A 16,630-nucleotide genomic window follows, 5' to 3' on the forward strand; every position below is an offset into this window, starting at 1 on the left:
GCTGAAAGGTGCCCATCTGCAAATGGGCCAGCTTATATACAAAGAGCCTAGTCAGAACCTTTTATTTAGGCCAGGAATTCTTCATCTATTTTGTGTGTCATGGTCTCCTTTGTTAGGTTGGTGATGTCTACAGACTTGTCAGAATGATACTTTTAAATGTATTAAAAATACACAAGATTAGAAGGGAAATCAATATTGAAATATATATATATATATATTTGTGTGTATGTATGTATTTTTTCTCAACTAACTTGACAGATCCCTGATGAAATCTTGAGAGCCTCTGATCTAGGCAGATCAAACTGGACTCTAAACTTAAGAAAAAATATTTAAAAAACTAGTTTTTGGAGTAAAAAAATCATATTTTGTTTCCATTGCCCTTCTGTAGGTACTCAAATATTTGTGAACTGATTTTAAATGATTTAAAAATGTACAGAGCCACAGAATTATTGGAGAGATGTAAGGGGCGACTGTGAGTGAACTTCTGAGCAATGAGTTTACTAAAAATTCCTGTGGATTTCAGAAAGTAGGAAACATTGAAATTAGAGGAGGGAAATAGACTGAATTGCCTTTGGGAAATTGCAAAGTTCCCTCTCTCTCTTTTTTAAACCCTTACCTTCCATTTTGGAGTCAATACTGTGTATTGATTCCAAGGCAGAAGAGGGCTAGGCAATGAGGGTCAAGTGACTTGTCCAGGGTCACACAGCTGGGAAGTGTCTGAGGCCAGATTTGAACGTAGGACCTCTGTCTTTAGGCCTGACTCTCAATCCAATAAGCCACCCAGCTGCCCCACTCAGAGTTCTCTTAATGACCTGAAACTTCTCCTAGAAGCAAAGGGCTACCTTTTGAACCCTAAGATTCTTGAGTCAGTGGCATATCTCTATGTGACATGATATGCTTCAGATTATAGAGAATTGAAATGAGCATCTCCCAGAAAGGGGTGGGAGGGAAAGAGTGAGGGAAGGAACAGACATTTTTAAAGTTATGACTATGGTACCAATACCTGTGCTTGGTACCTTATAAATGTAGACTCCTCAGAGGGGACTGGAGAATCCCTTAGTGGCTATGGGCAGATGGTAGCATATCACAAACAGTGATTAGAAAGGAAGAGTAGAGTGAAGATATAACCTGAGCCTCAATGGTTTATTTGTGATCTCAGGAAAACCCCACAAGCACCTAGAGCAAAATGATGAATCATGTGACCTGTGGTAACATGCTAAAGTTCTATTTATTTTCTATTTTTTATTTATTTCTTCTATTTACTTGAAAATACGGAGCCAAGCTTTTATTTGCACTTGGTAAGTTCCTTTGAGTCATAACAAATGCGAAATAAACACCTGAGAAAGGGAGCCTACCTTGGGTAATGGAAGGAGGACAAGAGTTGTCTAGGAGGGGCAGGTGTGAATTGGGTTCCTGGAAAGAGTACCAGAGTTCCTGGGCACTCTTGATTATTTGGACCTAGTCTGGTAAATCCAAATAAATGAAAAACTACCGGTGCACGATTGTGATGGAATTTTAAAATACAAAAATACAAAATACGATAAATAAATAAATAAATAAAAATAAAATACAAAAAAGACACCCATTCCTGGCTTCAAGGAGCTTACATTCTAACAGAAGGAGATATTACATATTGGGGAGTGTTGGCCAGTGAGGGGCGTTTTAGTTCGGTTGATTAGTGGAGCCATGGTGAAGTTGATTGGCATACTTTTCTGGAAGCAGGAGTAGTATTGATTTGATTATAGTTTTCAGAGAAAGAGGCAGAGAGGCAGGATGGAAAGGTGTGCCCTTAGCTGTAGGGAAGATGTCAAGAAAACAGTTGGGGTGGACCCACTGAGAGCATGGCCTGGTGGTGATCTGGATTGGTTGGATAAAACGGTACTCACCAACTAGGTCACCTGGGGCCCCTTGGCAGGCACTTCAAAACTGGGTAGATTAAGTACCCCAAAGCATGATCTTTGGAGGTCTGATGGTACAAAGGGCCAATAGGAAAAAGATGGCAAGATTTACAAATGGACCTTTTTAGTAACCATCCAAAATCCAGATAGAATTGCTGCACTTTCTACTATTTATTGATTAAACAGCCATGAAAGACTCAGCAGGGTATAAAGCCTGAGGATTTTTCAAAAACAGTTTTTGGACGTGAACAGATAGTTTTCAGATGAGGAAATTGAAGTTATCTAGAATTATATGAAAAAATGCTGCAAATAATTAGAGATGCAAATCAGAATAGCTCTCAGGTATCACTTCACACCTGTTGGATTAGCTAATATGATAGAGAAGGAAAATGATAAATGTTGGAGGGGATGTGGGAGAAGTGGGACACTAATGTACTGTTGGTGGAGTTGTAACCAGCTCCAACCATTCTGGAGAGCAATTTGGAACTACGCCCCAAAGGGCTATAAAACTGTGCATGCCCTTTGATCCAGCAATATGAGATTAAAAACAAACAAAGGGGTGGGAGGAAGATCTAGTGGTACAAAAATATTTAAAGCTGCTCTTTTTGTGATGGCAAAAAATTGGAAACTAAAGGGATGTCCCTCAGCTGGGGAATGGCTGAACAAATTGTGGCATATGATGGTGATGGAATACTATTGTGCTGTAAGGATGATGAGCAGGAGGATTTCAGAAAAACCTGGAAAGACTCACATGAACTGATTCAGAGTGAAGTGAGAAGAATTGAGGGAATGCTGTACACAGCAACAGCAATAATGTATGATGAACAACTGTGATGGACTATTCTCTGCAATACAATGATCTGAGACAATCCCAAAGGATTAATGGTGAAAAATGCTTGTCTACCAATAGAGCAAGAACTGATGGAGTCTGAATGCAGATCAAAGCAAACCATTCTTCATTTTATCTTATTCATGTTTAAACTTTTAAAAAATGTATGTGTTTTCTTCTACAACATGATGAATATGGAAATATGTTTTGCATGATGATACATGTATAACCAGGAAAAATTTGCTTACCAGCTCAGGGATGGGGCAGTGGAGGAAGGGAGGGAGAGAATATGGAACTTCAAATGTTAGAAAATGAATATCAGAAATTGTGTTTAAGTGAGAAAAATGAAAAACATTACTGGAAGGAAAAAACAAAAAAGTTTTTAAAGGACTACCCTATCTTTCTGCTCTTAGCAGCAACCAGAAATCTGGAATGAAGCTAATGAATGGGAATTATGCCTTTCAATAATCCAGTGACCCTCCATTTATCTCAGCCAGTTATCTGGCTGACAATGAGCTGATAGGCAACAAGACCTTCTTCAATGTGAAATGTTACAGGGCTGCTTGAGATGGGAGCAGGATGTTGAAAGAAACGAAGTTCAAGGATTCTATGAGGGTGTGGCTGGCCTCTGCAGTCAACTTCTATTTCATGGCTCCCCAACCCTTTTCAGTTCCACTAAGCCTTGACTTTGAGTAAAACTTCCCATATTCCCTATTAGACATGAAAGAAATTTCATGGTGCAACATGTATTTGTGCAGGAGAAATAGAATAGAAATGCATTTTCCATAAAGAAAATTTTATTCAGTACATAACAGAATTTTTAGTGTCATACAGTTGTTAAATATTTATCCAAAGTACTGAGACCTTTGATTTTTGCTTCTTGTCAACCAATAATTTTATTCTTGGGATAGTCTTTGAAAGAGATTCCCACAGATCACATTTAGCCTCCATGGTGTTTCTTGCTTTGAATTTGATTAAGAGCAGGATCAAGAATCCAAATTCTCAGAGATTAATTGTGATAAATGGAATTAAAGCCTCGTGAGCACAATTAGCTCAAATGAGATATACTTCTCAAAGGGCACATCGAAAATTCTGTAGCTTTATTGATCAAAAAATCATTTAGGAATTCCTGGATATTTCTGGAGATCAACTAGCTTGTCTCTCACTGAGTTATCACTACTTTGTTTTTCTAGCTGAAAATGAAAAGTGTTTAATATCAAATGCCATTTTTAGGTCTTGGTGACATAGTCTCCAGCAGATTGTTTCAGATGCATTATAATTCTTCCTCCCCTTTTCATCCTATCACTGTCTCCTCATTGTTTTTTCTTCAAACCACAAATTTCACTAACAATTATTTTTCAGTGTATTTCAGTAGAATAACATGGACATCTACCAACTATTTCTCAGACTCACTTTACAAGTCTCTCTCATCCTCTTGGGTAAAGCACTTAAACTTTCAAAGCCAATTTCCTCACCTGAAAAATGGGAATAATGAAACCAGCAAGAATTTCACATGGATGTATTCCTACAAAGGGTCCTTGTGAGGATGAAACTGAGATAATGCATGTAAAGATCTTTAAAAATTTTAAAAGCCTATTAGTCAGCTACCATTAAACACTGAGAAGGTAGGGTACATACATATGTATGTGTGTGCATGTGTATATTCTGTGTATTCATTTCAAATCAGTCAGAATTTATTTGGCACCTACTATGTGCCAGGTATTATACTTGGTGCTACCTACCTATATATATATATATATATATATATATATATATCCCCTCATGGAGCTTCCATTCTGATAGAAGGAAATAGCATGTGCACAGATAATTAAATTATATATATATATATATCCCCCTGACTCTATCTCTCTCCTCTGCTCTGTTTCTCTGTCTCTCTTTATCTCTTTCTGCCTGTCCTCTCCATCCCTCTCCCTCTCCTTCTCCCTTTCCATCTCTCTCTGTCTCTCTGTCTCTCTCTCTATATATATATATAAACTGCAAAGTAATTTCAGCCAGGAATGGAGGGAGAAGATTGAGAGAACATTCCTCTACTATGGTCTGAATTATTATGACATTTATCCATTCTCTCTCTCTCCTCAATTTGTTTCTTACCTCTCCCTCTCCTCCACCTTCCTTCTCTTTCTTTCTCTTTCTCTCTTTGCCACACCCTTCTCTTTCCCCCCTACTTTCCCCGTTTCTGTCATCTCTCTCCCCTTCTACCTCCCTCTCTTTCTCCCTACCTTCCCCTCTGTTTCTTTATCTGTTAGTTTGTTCTTTCTCTACCCTTCTCCCTTTCTCTCTTCCTCTTTACTCTCCCTCCCTCTTTCCCTTCCCCCCTTTCCCCTCCCCTTCTCTTCCCCCTCTCTATCCCCCTACTTTCCTTTCTGTCTCTATATCTTCTTCTCTCTTTCCCCCTCTTTTTCCCTACCTCCCCCCAGCCATCTGTTTCTCTTTCTGTTTATCTGTCTTTGTCTCTTTCCAATCGCTGTCTGCCTATCCTCTTTCTATCCCTCTTCCTTCCTTTCTCTCTCCCTCTTCTTTTCCCTCCCTTCCTCCCCCCTCTCCCCATTCCTTCCTCTCTATCCTCCTGCTTTCCTCTCCCCCTGACTCTATCTCTCTCCTCTGCTCTGTTTCTCTGTCTCTTTTTATCTCTTTCTGCTTGTCCTCTCCATCCCTCTCCCTCTCCTTCTCCCTTTCCATCTCTCTCTGTCTCTCTCTCTCTCCCCCTTCCCCTGTCTGTCTCTCTCTCTCTATATTCTTTTTATCTTCTCTTCCCAAGTAATTTTGAGGAAGTCTTGCTTCACCTTTCTTGGCCTCAATTTCCACATCTCCAACCTGATGATGGTCTCAGGTTGCTTCCATTTCCAATATTCCACGACTAAGCATCTACTGTTAGATGCTGAGACTACTGAGATGAAGTGACAATTCCTATGCTTAAAGAGTTTATAGACTATTAGAGAGGATAAAATGCTTACAAAAAAAGCTGTGATTCAAAGTTAGAATGTGCTAAATTTATGGGAGGGGCTCAAGAGGGAAGAATTCTCTTCTAATTCAGGAGATCAGAGACTTTTGGAGGAAGTGATACCTGTATAATGCCTGCAAGTTGTGCTCAATTCAGCACCCATGAGGATAGAATTACAGATATAGAATTGGAAGAGGCCCTAGAGGCCATCAAGTTTTACCCTTTCATTTTACAGATGGGAGAGAAGAGACCCAGTGAGGTTAGAGGACACACCAAAGGTAGCTGAGCTGGGATTCTAATTCAGGGCTTCTGGCTCCTAATCCAAAGCCCTTTCACGATGCTGCACTGAGGGCCATTTATAGACACTCAAGTGTTTAAATAGTAACTTTTAAGGCCCTTTCACGGAAACATGTCCATATGAAAATGAGCCAGGCCATCCACAAAGTGCCAGACAGGACTTGCCCAAGTGAAGACAAAAGTTCCATTCAGGGTTCTGGAGAACTGATGTTTCGAAAGCCAAATTTAGCTCAGAAAATTCTTCCTCTATGCCAGTGGCTCTCTGAGAGGCTTAGATGAATGTTGACTGCCTCATGCCCCATCTGGTAGATGGTAAGCCTCAGTAGTTCTGAATCTTGTGGCTAGGATGTGTGAGAGCTTGTATTATCCCAATGAATACATGTGGACTTAAGTCCTCTGCTGTGTCTAGACTGTTCTTGCCCCAAATTGACATAGTCCGTTGGTTGTATAAAATTTTATTTGGACTACAACCTCTTGAGAGCATCCGTAAACTTATGGAATGGCTACAATGCAACATAGTGCTAGAGTCAGTTTGAATGGGCTTCTGAGAACTGATATTTAAATGTTGGATATGAGTATTTCTACCTCATAAATCTGCAAATGCTACAAATCAGGGCTTAATAGGTTGTTTTGTTGTTTTCCTAGAATTAAGAAGGTTTATAACAATAAAAATGTTATGAAAGGGGATAAAACTTTTAAGTGGGTCATGGGTACATTGTGTCTCCCTGGAGAGCTGGTTGTTAAATATTTACTAGTATACCACTCACTGTTGCAGTACCACAGATAAAAGAGAGAGAAATGATAAGAATTAGCTTGAGAATCTTTCACAGTTACAAAGTACTTTATTTCCCCCTTACCTTCTGCTTTAGAATTGATACTAAGTATTGGTCCCAAGATGGAAGAATGGTAAAGGCTTGGCAATTGGGATTAAGAGACAGGCAGACTGGAATGAAGTGTGTACTAGGGGGAGTAATATATAGTCTGCCTGGAAAAAAAAAGTTGTAGTTAGGTTATAAAGTAACAATAATTACTAGCATTTTTACAGTGGTTTAAGTTTTGCAAAACACTTCATAATTTTTATCTCATTTGAGCTTCATAAAAACTCTGGTAGGTAGGTACCATGATTATACCTATTTTATAGAGGAGGAAACTGAGGCAAAAAGGGGTTAAATGATTTGCCTAGGGTCACATAGCTAGCAAGAGTCCAAAGCTAGATTTGAACTCAGGTTTTCCTGATTCTAGGTCCAAGCTCTCTGTTCCCTGTGCCACCTAGCTGCTCTAATAGCTAAAGGGCCAGACCATAAATGTTGCACTTTATTTAAGGGCAATAGGGAAGAAACAAGGAAGGAAATTATATCTTGATAAAAGGTAATATAAACAATGAAGAAATATCAGTATTCAACATATATGCACCAAATGGTACAGACTACAGATTTTTAAGGAGAAACTAAAGGAACAAATATATAGTAAAACCATACTAGTGGGGGACCTCAACTTTCCCCTATCAGAACTAGACAAATTGAACCAAAAAATAGACGAGAGAGGAGTAAGGGAAGTGAATGAAATGCTAGGAAAATTAGAGTTAATAGATGTCTGGAAAAAATTGAATAGGGATAAAAAGGAATATACCTTCTTTTCTGCGGCACATGGTATATATACAAAGATTGACCATGTACTAGGGCATAAAAACATCACAAACAAATACAGAAAAGCAGAAAAAATAAATTCAACTTTTCCAGACTATAATGTGATAAAATCATAATTAATAAGGGTTCATGGAGAGGCAAATTTAAAATATTTGGAAATGAAAAAATTCTCCAAAACTGGTGGGTCAAAGAACAAATCAAAGAAACAATTATTGATTTCATTGAAGAGAATGATAATAAGGAGACAACATATAAAAATCTATGTACAGTCAAAGCAATATTCAGAGGAAAATTTATGTCCCTGAGTGTCTATATCAATAACAACAAAAAAAGGCAATAGAGAACTATTGAAACTTCTTGAACACTCCCATGTGAGACAAGGTCATGTCTTTCACATGCATTACCTCACCGGATCCTCACAAGGACACTATGGCAAGGATAACATTTTCCTTATTTTATAGATGAAATTTGGAAGCTCAATGACTTACCTAAGGTCCATTTAGAAAATATTAGGGCCAAGATCTGGACCTAGATCTGACTGAATCTGCTATTCATTCTATAACCATTTGCTGCTAAGAATAAGGCAAAGAAAAGTGGAGAGTAAGAAAGGAAACTGATGGACACTGATTGATTGTGGACTTCTAGGAAATATCAGTCAATTAGGAAACAGCTGCATTAGGGAGTCTTGCCAATTGATCAATCAACACATTAACACACATTTATTAATTGCCTACTGTATACTAGGTACTATGGTAGGTCCTAGCAGTGGGCAATTACAAAATAGGGGAGGGGAAGGGGAAACATTTGCCATTGGGGGAGTCAGAAAAGGCAATTCACCTCATAATTCTGGGCCTTAAACTTCCATTGGAAGCAGGTGATTTAGATTGTCTAAGTATTATGAAAGAAACTGCCTTCCAGGAAAAAAAAAAAGCCAACCCACCATAACTACCAAAAACAAAAAACCAGATGGAAGAGAGTTTTCACAGAGACAGGGGTGAGCTGAGCACCAGTTGCAAGAGCCTTCCAGCAATGGAACTAGGCAGACTTAGTCATTGTTGACTTATGTTCCCCGTCCTCCCACATCCTCTTGTCTCAAATAGCTATCTTTTGGAAGAGGGGGATGAAGTCATGCTAAGAACAACAATAGTCAATGCACAAAACTTCAGAGCTGGGAGGGAAGTGCCCAATTTATCGAATCCATACCTAGATATTCTATTTTATTCCCAACAAATGATCAGACTAGCCTTTGCTTGAAGACCCCTTAGAACTTAGTACAGGCTGAATCATCAACACCTTATATCTTTGAACAGCTCCAATTATTAGGAAGTTTTTCCTGCTGACATCTGGCCTAAATTGTCTACTCCACAACCTTCATCTGTTGGAAGTTCAGACCTGTGGGGGTCAATATTCAGTTTGGGATTGGATGTACAGATCTGTGAGTCAGCTGTATAGAGATGATCATTAAACCCATAGGAGCTGAGGAGGTCAGCAAGAGAAACAGTTTTGAGAGAGGAGAGAAGAGAGCCCAGGATGGAGCCTTGAGGAACACTTAACAATTCTGGGGTCTGATATTGATGAAAGGAGGTAGAGAAGGCTTGATCAGAAAGGTAAGAGGAGATGACAGTTAGGAGGCTCAGTGGATTGAGAACTAGGCCTAGAGATGGTAGTTCCTGGGTTCAAATATGACCTTAGCCTCTTCTTAGCTGTGTGATCCTGGGCAAGTCATTTAACTGCCATTGCCTAGCCCTTACTGCTCTTATGCCTTGGAACCAATATTAATTCTTTTTTTTTAAACCCTTACCTTCCTTCTTGGAGTCAATGCTGTGTATTGACTCCAAGGCAGAAGAGTGGTAAGGGCTAGGCAATGGGGGTCAAGTGACTTGCCCAGGGTCACACAGCTGGGAAGTATCTGAGGTCAGATTTGAACCCAGGACCTTCCATCTCTAGGCCTGGCTCTCAATACACTGAGCTACCCCCAATATTGATTCTAAGATGGAAGGTAAGGGTTTTTAATTAAAAAAAAATAAAAAAAGAAAGGTAGGAGGAGAATAAGCAAAGAGAGGTGTCACGAACATTTCTCTCTACTTAACAGCCCCTCTGAATTTTCAAAGACAGTTCTCACATAACATCCCTGTTATGTCTTCATTGGGTTGGAAAGAAGACTTGGGTGCTATAAAGGAAAAAAATGCAAAAATTAGCTTTTAGGTAAGAATCCAGAGCATGGATATGTTGAGTGATCTATTCTCATAGAAACAGGGACTCTTACTCACCAGAGGAAGTATTCCAGCAGGGGCCAGATGACTTGTTAATTCTGTGGGAGGGATTCCTGCTTAGAAAGGGAGTGGATTAAATGTCTTTCTTCTTCTTCTTCTTCTTCTTCTTCTTCTTCTTCTTCTTCTTCTTCTTCTTCTTCTTCTTCTTCTTCTTCTTCTTCTTCTTCTTCTTCTTCTTCTTCTTCTTCTTCTTCTTCTTCTTCTTCTTCTTCTTCTTCTTCTTCTTCTTCTTCTTCTTCTTCTTCTTCTTCTTCTTCTTCTTCTTCTTCTTCTTCTTCTTCTTCTTCTTCTTCTTCTTCTTCTTCTTCTTCTTCTTCTTCTTCTTCTTCTTCTTCTTCTTCTTCTTCTTCTTTCTTTCTTCTTCTTCTTCTTCTTCTTCTTCTTCTTCTTTCTTCTTCTTCTTTCTTCTTCTTCTTCTTCTTTTTTCTTCTTCTTTCTTCTTCTTCTTTCTTCTTCTTCTTCTTCTTCTTCTTCTTCTTCTTCTTCTTCTTCTTCTTCTTCTTCTTCTTCTTCTTCTTCTTCTTCTTCTTCTTCTTCTTCTTCTTCTTCTTTCTTCTCCTTCTCCTCCTTCTCCTCCTCCTTCTCCTTCTCTTTCTCCTTCTCCTTCTTCTCCTTCCTCTTCTCCTTCTCTTTCTCCTTCTCCTTCTCCTCCTTCCTTCTCCTTCTCCTCTTCTTCCTTCCTCACTTCCTTCTCTTGCTTTTTCGTCTCCTCCTCTTATTCCTCCTCCTCCTCCTCTTCTTTAAAAAAAAAAACCAACACAAAAACCTTACCTTCTGTCTTAGTATCAGTTTTAAGACAGAAGAGCAGCAAGGGCTAGGCAATCAGAGTTAGTTGATGTGCCCAGGGTCTTATTTGAACTCAGGTCCTCCCATCTCCAGGCCTGGCGCTCTGTCCACTGTGCTACCTACCTGCTCCTATGAGATAACTTCTGAGACCAGTGGTAGGGTACTAGACTCAAAGTCATTAAGACCTGTATTCAAATCCTACCTCAGACACTAGCTAGGTAGAGACAACTAGGTGGCTGGAATGCTAGGCCTGCAGTCAGATCTGAATTCTAAGCTAGCCTCAGACACATTGATAGTATGACCTGGACAAAGTAACCTAATCTCAGTTTTCCTCAACTGTTACATGGGCACAATTATAGTACCTATATCTCATGGATATTGTGAGGCTAAATATTTATAAAGCACTTGGCATAGTGCCTAGCAGATGGTGGGTGCTATACTATGTAAATGTTTATTCCCTTCCCTAGTTCTATGAAATGGAACAAGTCACTTAGTTTTTCAGGACCTCAGTTTCCTTATTTGCACAATGAGGACACTGGATGAGATGGCCTCAGAGTCTCCTTCCAGCTCTCGATTTATGATCCCTTGACCTCTGAGATCCTAAGCTAAGCTATTCACCCATAGGTCTTTTCCCATTCCAGATTCTATGACTCTGTGATGTTATGGTTCTGGGAAGCAGCCCCTCCCCTCAAAAAAGCAAAGACTCGAGCTGGGACTAGGGAGGCAGTGAAAGAGCCACTTGCTAGTAAAATCTCACACTTCACTTAGCACTTTACAAACACTAGCTTACTAATTAATCATCACCAACATTAATTTTAGTCTTTGGGAAGCCCTGGGTAAGGCAGGTTAAGGAGGCTTAGGGAAGGAAAGAGGGGATGCTGAGGCTCAGAGACAGGGGCCAGGGCTTCTGGCATAGGAAGGTTGGGATTCCAGCCTTGACCTATTCAGGCACCATCTCCCGTTTCCTGGAGCCCTGATGCCCAGGCCAGCATTAGCAGAATGGAAGGAGGGGAAAGAGATGATGCATGGCGGCTCCCACCAGAGATTCCAATGGAGCAGGAAGGAGATCAAGAACCATGCAAAGCAGGCATACACCTACCTGCATGGAGGTCAGCAGAAGCGAATCTATCTACAGAAATCCTCTTGGTGGTTGTCTTGGATACCAAAACAATTCTTTCTGAAAATGAAGCCTATCCCCTTTCAAACTAACTGCTTCCAATTTTGATTGTTATTACACCTCGAACTGGAAAAGCATACCCCGTACACTTCTGCATTTGATAAGGGCGCTGTGTCATGTTATACATGGAAGTGTCAAAGGCCAGTGGCCTCCACACCTTGGGAGTGGACAACAGATACCCAAAGGTGCTGGGATGAGGTGACGATGATGTCAAAGAGGGTTGGCACCTTGGTGGTGGGCTAGCACCGCAGACTAGGAAAGAATCCAGCTAGGAATCCTGGGTTCAGAGGCCCGGAGTTCACATTCCTACTCTGTTACTTACACCACTGTGTGTGACTTTGGCAAATGGCTTACCTTCAGTTTTCTCATCTGTAAAATCAAAGAGCTGTGTGAGGTCCTTCCCACTTCTACATCTATGAGCTAAAAATCTGCCTGAATGTATAAATATTGTAGTGAACTGTACAGCGACTTTGACTCTGAACTCTCAAAGCATTTTACTTACATAATCTCACTTGATCCTCATTAACAACCCTTTGAGGGAGGTGCTGCTATTATCCCATTTTGCAGATGAGGAAATGGAGGCTCTGAGACATGAAATCATTTGTCTAACAATACACAGCTAAGATGATTTGAACCCAGTTTTTCCTGACTCCAAATTGGGGCTGCCATTCATTCTGAGAAGTAGGTGGAATGTTGTCTCCCAGAGTTCCCGCACCATGTGGCTTGGGCTAGCTTTCCCTTAGACCCTACTCCTCACACACTAGGGGAGGTTTTCCTCAAAAGACATGGAAAGTGTCCTCTGCTTGGTTAGAATAGCCAATTCCCCACAGAAGAAAAACAACTGCTTGATCACATGATTCGATGGGGACATGATTGGGGATGTAAACGAAAGGCTCACCCTAGTGCAAACATCAATAATATGGAAATAGGTCTTGATCAATACACATGTAAAACCCAGTGGAACTGCTCATTGGCTACAGGAGGGGGATGGGGACAGGGGAGGGAAAAGAATATGAATCATGTGATCATGGAAAAATATTCTAAATTAATTAATTAAATAAAAAATTCCAAAACTTAAAAAAAAAGAACAGCCAATTCCCCAGGAGACTTTAGACCCAAGAACCAGCAGCATGATCAACATGGGATGTACTGAGTTAAGATTATAACGACAATAAACATACTTTCACCAATCACAGGCTGGCCCTCCCCCCCCCACCCCCCCAGGACTCTGGACTTCTACCCGGCCACTGAAACTTCTTCACTTAAGAAACTCCCTACCACCCTGCTTCTTTAGTGCTTCGCTCTCTGATTGGCTGGTTCCTCCAGGAAGCTCCATTTGAAGGGGGACAGGCAGGCTATCTGTGTCTTCCTTCCTCTCCAGACTGCACTCCCAACTCTGGACTTTTTTTTACCATGGCCCAGCAGCCAGGTATCTATCTCCATCCCTTTTCCCCCCCTCTCCTCCTTTTTCACCCTTTTCTTATGTGTTGTCTTTCCCTTATTAGAACATAAGCTCCTTGGGGGCAGGGACTGTCTTTCTTTATGCTTTCATTTATATTTCCCATTCTTAGCATATGGGGACCATTAAAAAAACCCTTAACTTCTGTCTTAGAATCAATACTGGGGGGGGGGGTGTAGTTGGGTGGCTCAGTGGATTGAGAGCCAGGCTTAGAGATGGGAGGTCCTGGGTTCAAATTTGGCCTCAGACATTTCCTAGCTGGGTGACCCTGGGCAAGTCCCTTAACCCCCATTTCCTAGCCCTTACTGCTCTTCTGCCTTGGAACCAATACCCAGTATTGATTCTAAGATGGAAAGAAAGGGTTAAAAAAAAAGAATTGATACTGTATATCCAAGGCAGAAGAGTGTAAGGGCTAGGTGTTGGGGTTTAAGTGACTTGCCCAAGGTCACACACAGCTAGGAAGTATCTGCTATTAGACTTGAATCAAAGACTTCTTATCTCTAGACCTGGCTCTCAATCCCCTGAGCCACCTAGGAGTATTTAATCAAAATTTGTTGACTTGTGAATTAATCAATGATGCTTTATTACCACCAGTGACAGTGCCTCTGTATCACCTCCAGGATCAAATCTAAAATCAATCTGTTTGATGTTCAAACTTCTTCAGACTGATGACAGGGAATGCTATCCACCTCCAGAGAAAGAACTGTTACAGTTGGATGGATGTGGATCAAAGGCAGCCTGTCTTTCACATCAGCGTATTTATGGTTTTATTTGGAGGTTTGCATTTTGTATGAGCGTGCTCTTAAATATGACAATGACCGACATGGAAGTGGGTTTTGCATGATAATAAAAATAAAATTAAAAACCATAAAACAACCTCCCCTTCAGTTTTACCTTTGGACTCGTTTTACCTTTTCAGTCTTTTTACATATTATCTCTTATCCTCTCCTGGCAACTCTTCAGTCCCAATGACTCTGGCTTCCTCATTGTTCCTTGAATAGGACACTCCATGTCCCCTGACTCCTGCCTGACATTTCCCCTGGCTGTCCCTTGTGCCCAGAATGATCTTGCTCCTCATTCCTTCCCCCTCCAAGCCTCAGCAACAATCTTGGCTCCAGGAGACCTTTCCTGTCCCCTCTTATTGCCAACTCACTGCCTCTGTTGACTATCTCCAAGTTATTTTCTCTCTAACTTCTGTGTATACAGTTATTGACATGCCGTGCCCCCCTTTAGACTTTAAGCTCCTTGAGGGCAGGGACTGTTCTTGATCTTTCTTGGATCCTGCATGCTTAGTGCATGGCCTGGTACATTTGTTATTTTGTTGAATTGTGTCTGACTATTCATGATGCTGTGGACCATAGCTCATCAATACTGTACATGGGATTTTCTTTGGCAAAGATACCTGAGTGGTTTGCCATTTCCTTCTTCAATGGATAAAGGCAAACAGAGAGGTTTAAGTGAATACCAGTGTTGAGGCCAGATTTGAATTCAGGTCTTCCTGTCTTCAGGGCCAGTGCTCTTTCCACTGAACCATCAGCACATAGTAGGTGCTTAATTGTAGTAGTTGTGCCTGAAACATAAATTGGCACTTAATCAACCTTGATTTGACTTTATGAGGCAGTAGTAATAAACATGTTTTAGTTTCTCACTTATCTGGAATGTGGGTTCTGTAGAAGCAGAATAAGGGCTTTCTCTCATAAATCATGGCTGTGAAACCATCCTGTGATCACACGGATAGCTTCAACTATATCATCCTTAAGGCCCACTAGTCATGAGTTTCTACCTCTACACAATGAAGAGTTTAAATTAGATGCTCTCTAAGGCTCATCCTGGGGCAGCTAGTTGGGCGGCACAGTGGATTCCAACACCAGACCTAGAATCAAGAAGACCTGAGTTCAAATCTAGCCTCAGACATTTACTAGCTGTGTGGCTTTGGCCAAGTCATTTAACTCTATTTGCCTCCATTTCCTCATCTATCAAATGAGCTAGAGAAGGAAATGTCCAACCACTCCAGTATCTTTGCCAGAAAACTCAAATGGGATCATGAAGAGGCAGATCCGATTGAGCAACAATAATAAGAGTCACCCTTCCTCTGATATTTCCTCCATTCCAAAGTCTTTCTGAGCTCTCTCCGAGGAGCCAGAGCCTCTGTACATCTTAGCAAAGTACAAATTTGACACCTTCACCCTGCAGAGCCCCATGACTCCACCCAAAAGTTAACAAGAGCTTCAGAAAACAACCATATCAAGTGTCTCCTCCCTTGTCAGGAGTGGCTGCAGTATCTGATAGGAATTGGGGCTACATTAACATGAAAGTATTAGGGCATATCTAGGTCCCTGACAGAACCTCACAGTTTGGCACACACAGAGCTACTAAAAATTCCAAGGGCTGGAACCTAGGTTTGGTTGAAAAATATGCCCAAAACTGTAATAACAACAATAATAACAACAATATTAATTATCCTTAAATCATATTTATATAATCTTTTATAGCAGCAGGGGATCTAAAGTTAGACCACCATCTTTCCATCTTTTTCTTCCTTCCTTCCTTCCTTCCTTCCTTCCTTCCTTCCTTCCTTCCTTCTTCCTTCCTTCCTCTCCTTCCTTCCTTCCTTCCTTCCTTCCTTCCTTCCTTCCTTCCTTCCTTCCTTACCTTCCTTCCTTCCTTCCTTCCTTCCTTCCTTCCTTCCTTCCTTCCTTCCTTCCTTCCTTCTCTTCCCTTCCTTTCCTTCCTTACTTCTCTTTCTTTCTTTCTTTCTTTCTTTCTTTCTTTTCTTTCTTTCTTTCTTTCTTTCTTTCTTTCTTTCTTTCTTTCTTTCTTTCTTTCTTTCTTTCTTTCTTTCTTTTTCTTTCTTTCTTTCTTTCTTTCTTTCTTTCTTTCTTTCTTTCTTTCTTTCTTTCTTCTCTAAGACGGAAGGCCAAGAGCCAGGCAAATGGGGTTAAGTGACTTGCCCAGGGTCACACAGCTAGGAAGTGTTTGAGGTCAGATTTGAACCCATGTCCTCCCAACTTCAGGCCTGATTTTCTATCTACTGTGTTACCTAGATGGCCCCTATCCTCATAGGCCTAGGAAGATTAAGGGACTTGACCAGTTAGTGGTAGAGCTGAAACTCAAACCCAGGCCTCCTGACCCTGCATCTGGGGCTCTCTAAAAATGATTTTCCTTACAATTGTTAGGATTAAAATTCTCTGGAGACTATATATTAACTTTATGATTATTATTTATTAAATAGCAAAAAGCTGGCCAAAGGGAGAACCACGAGCCACATGTGGCCATCTTTCTGCCATCTTGCCTGGGAGCAGC

The sequence above is a fragment of the Monodelphis domestica genome, chromosome 4 (genome assembly GCF_027887165.1).
Source record: "Monodelphis domestica isolate mMonDom1 chromosome 4, mMonDom1.pri, whole genome shotgun sequence".
Classification (NCBI taxonomy): Eukaryota; Metazoa; Chordata; class Mammalia; order Didelphimorphia; family Didelphidae; genus Monodelphis; species Monodelphis domestica.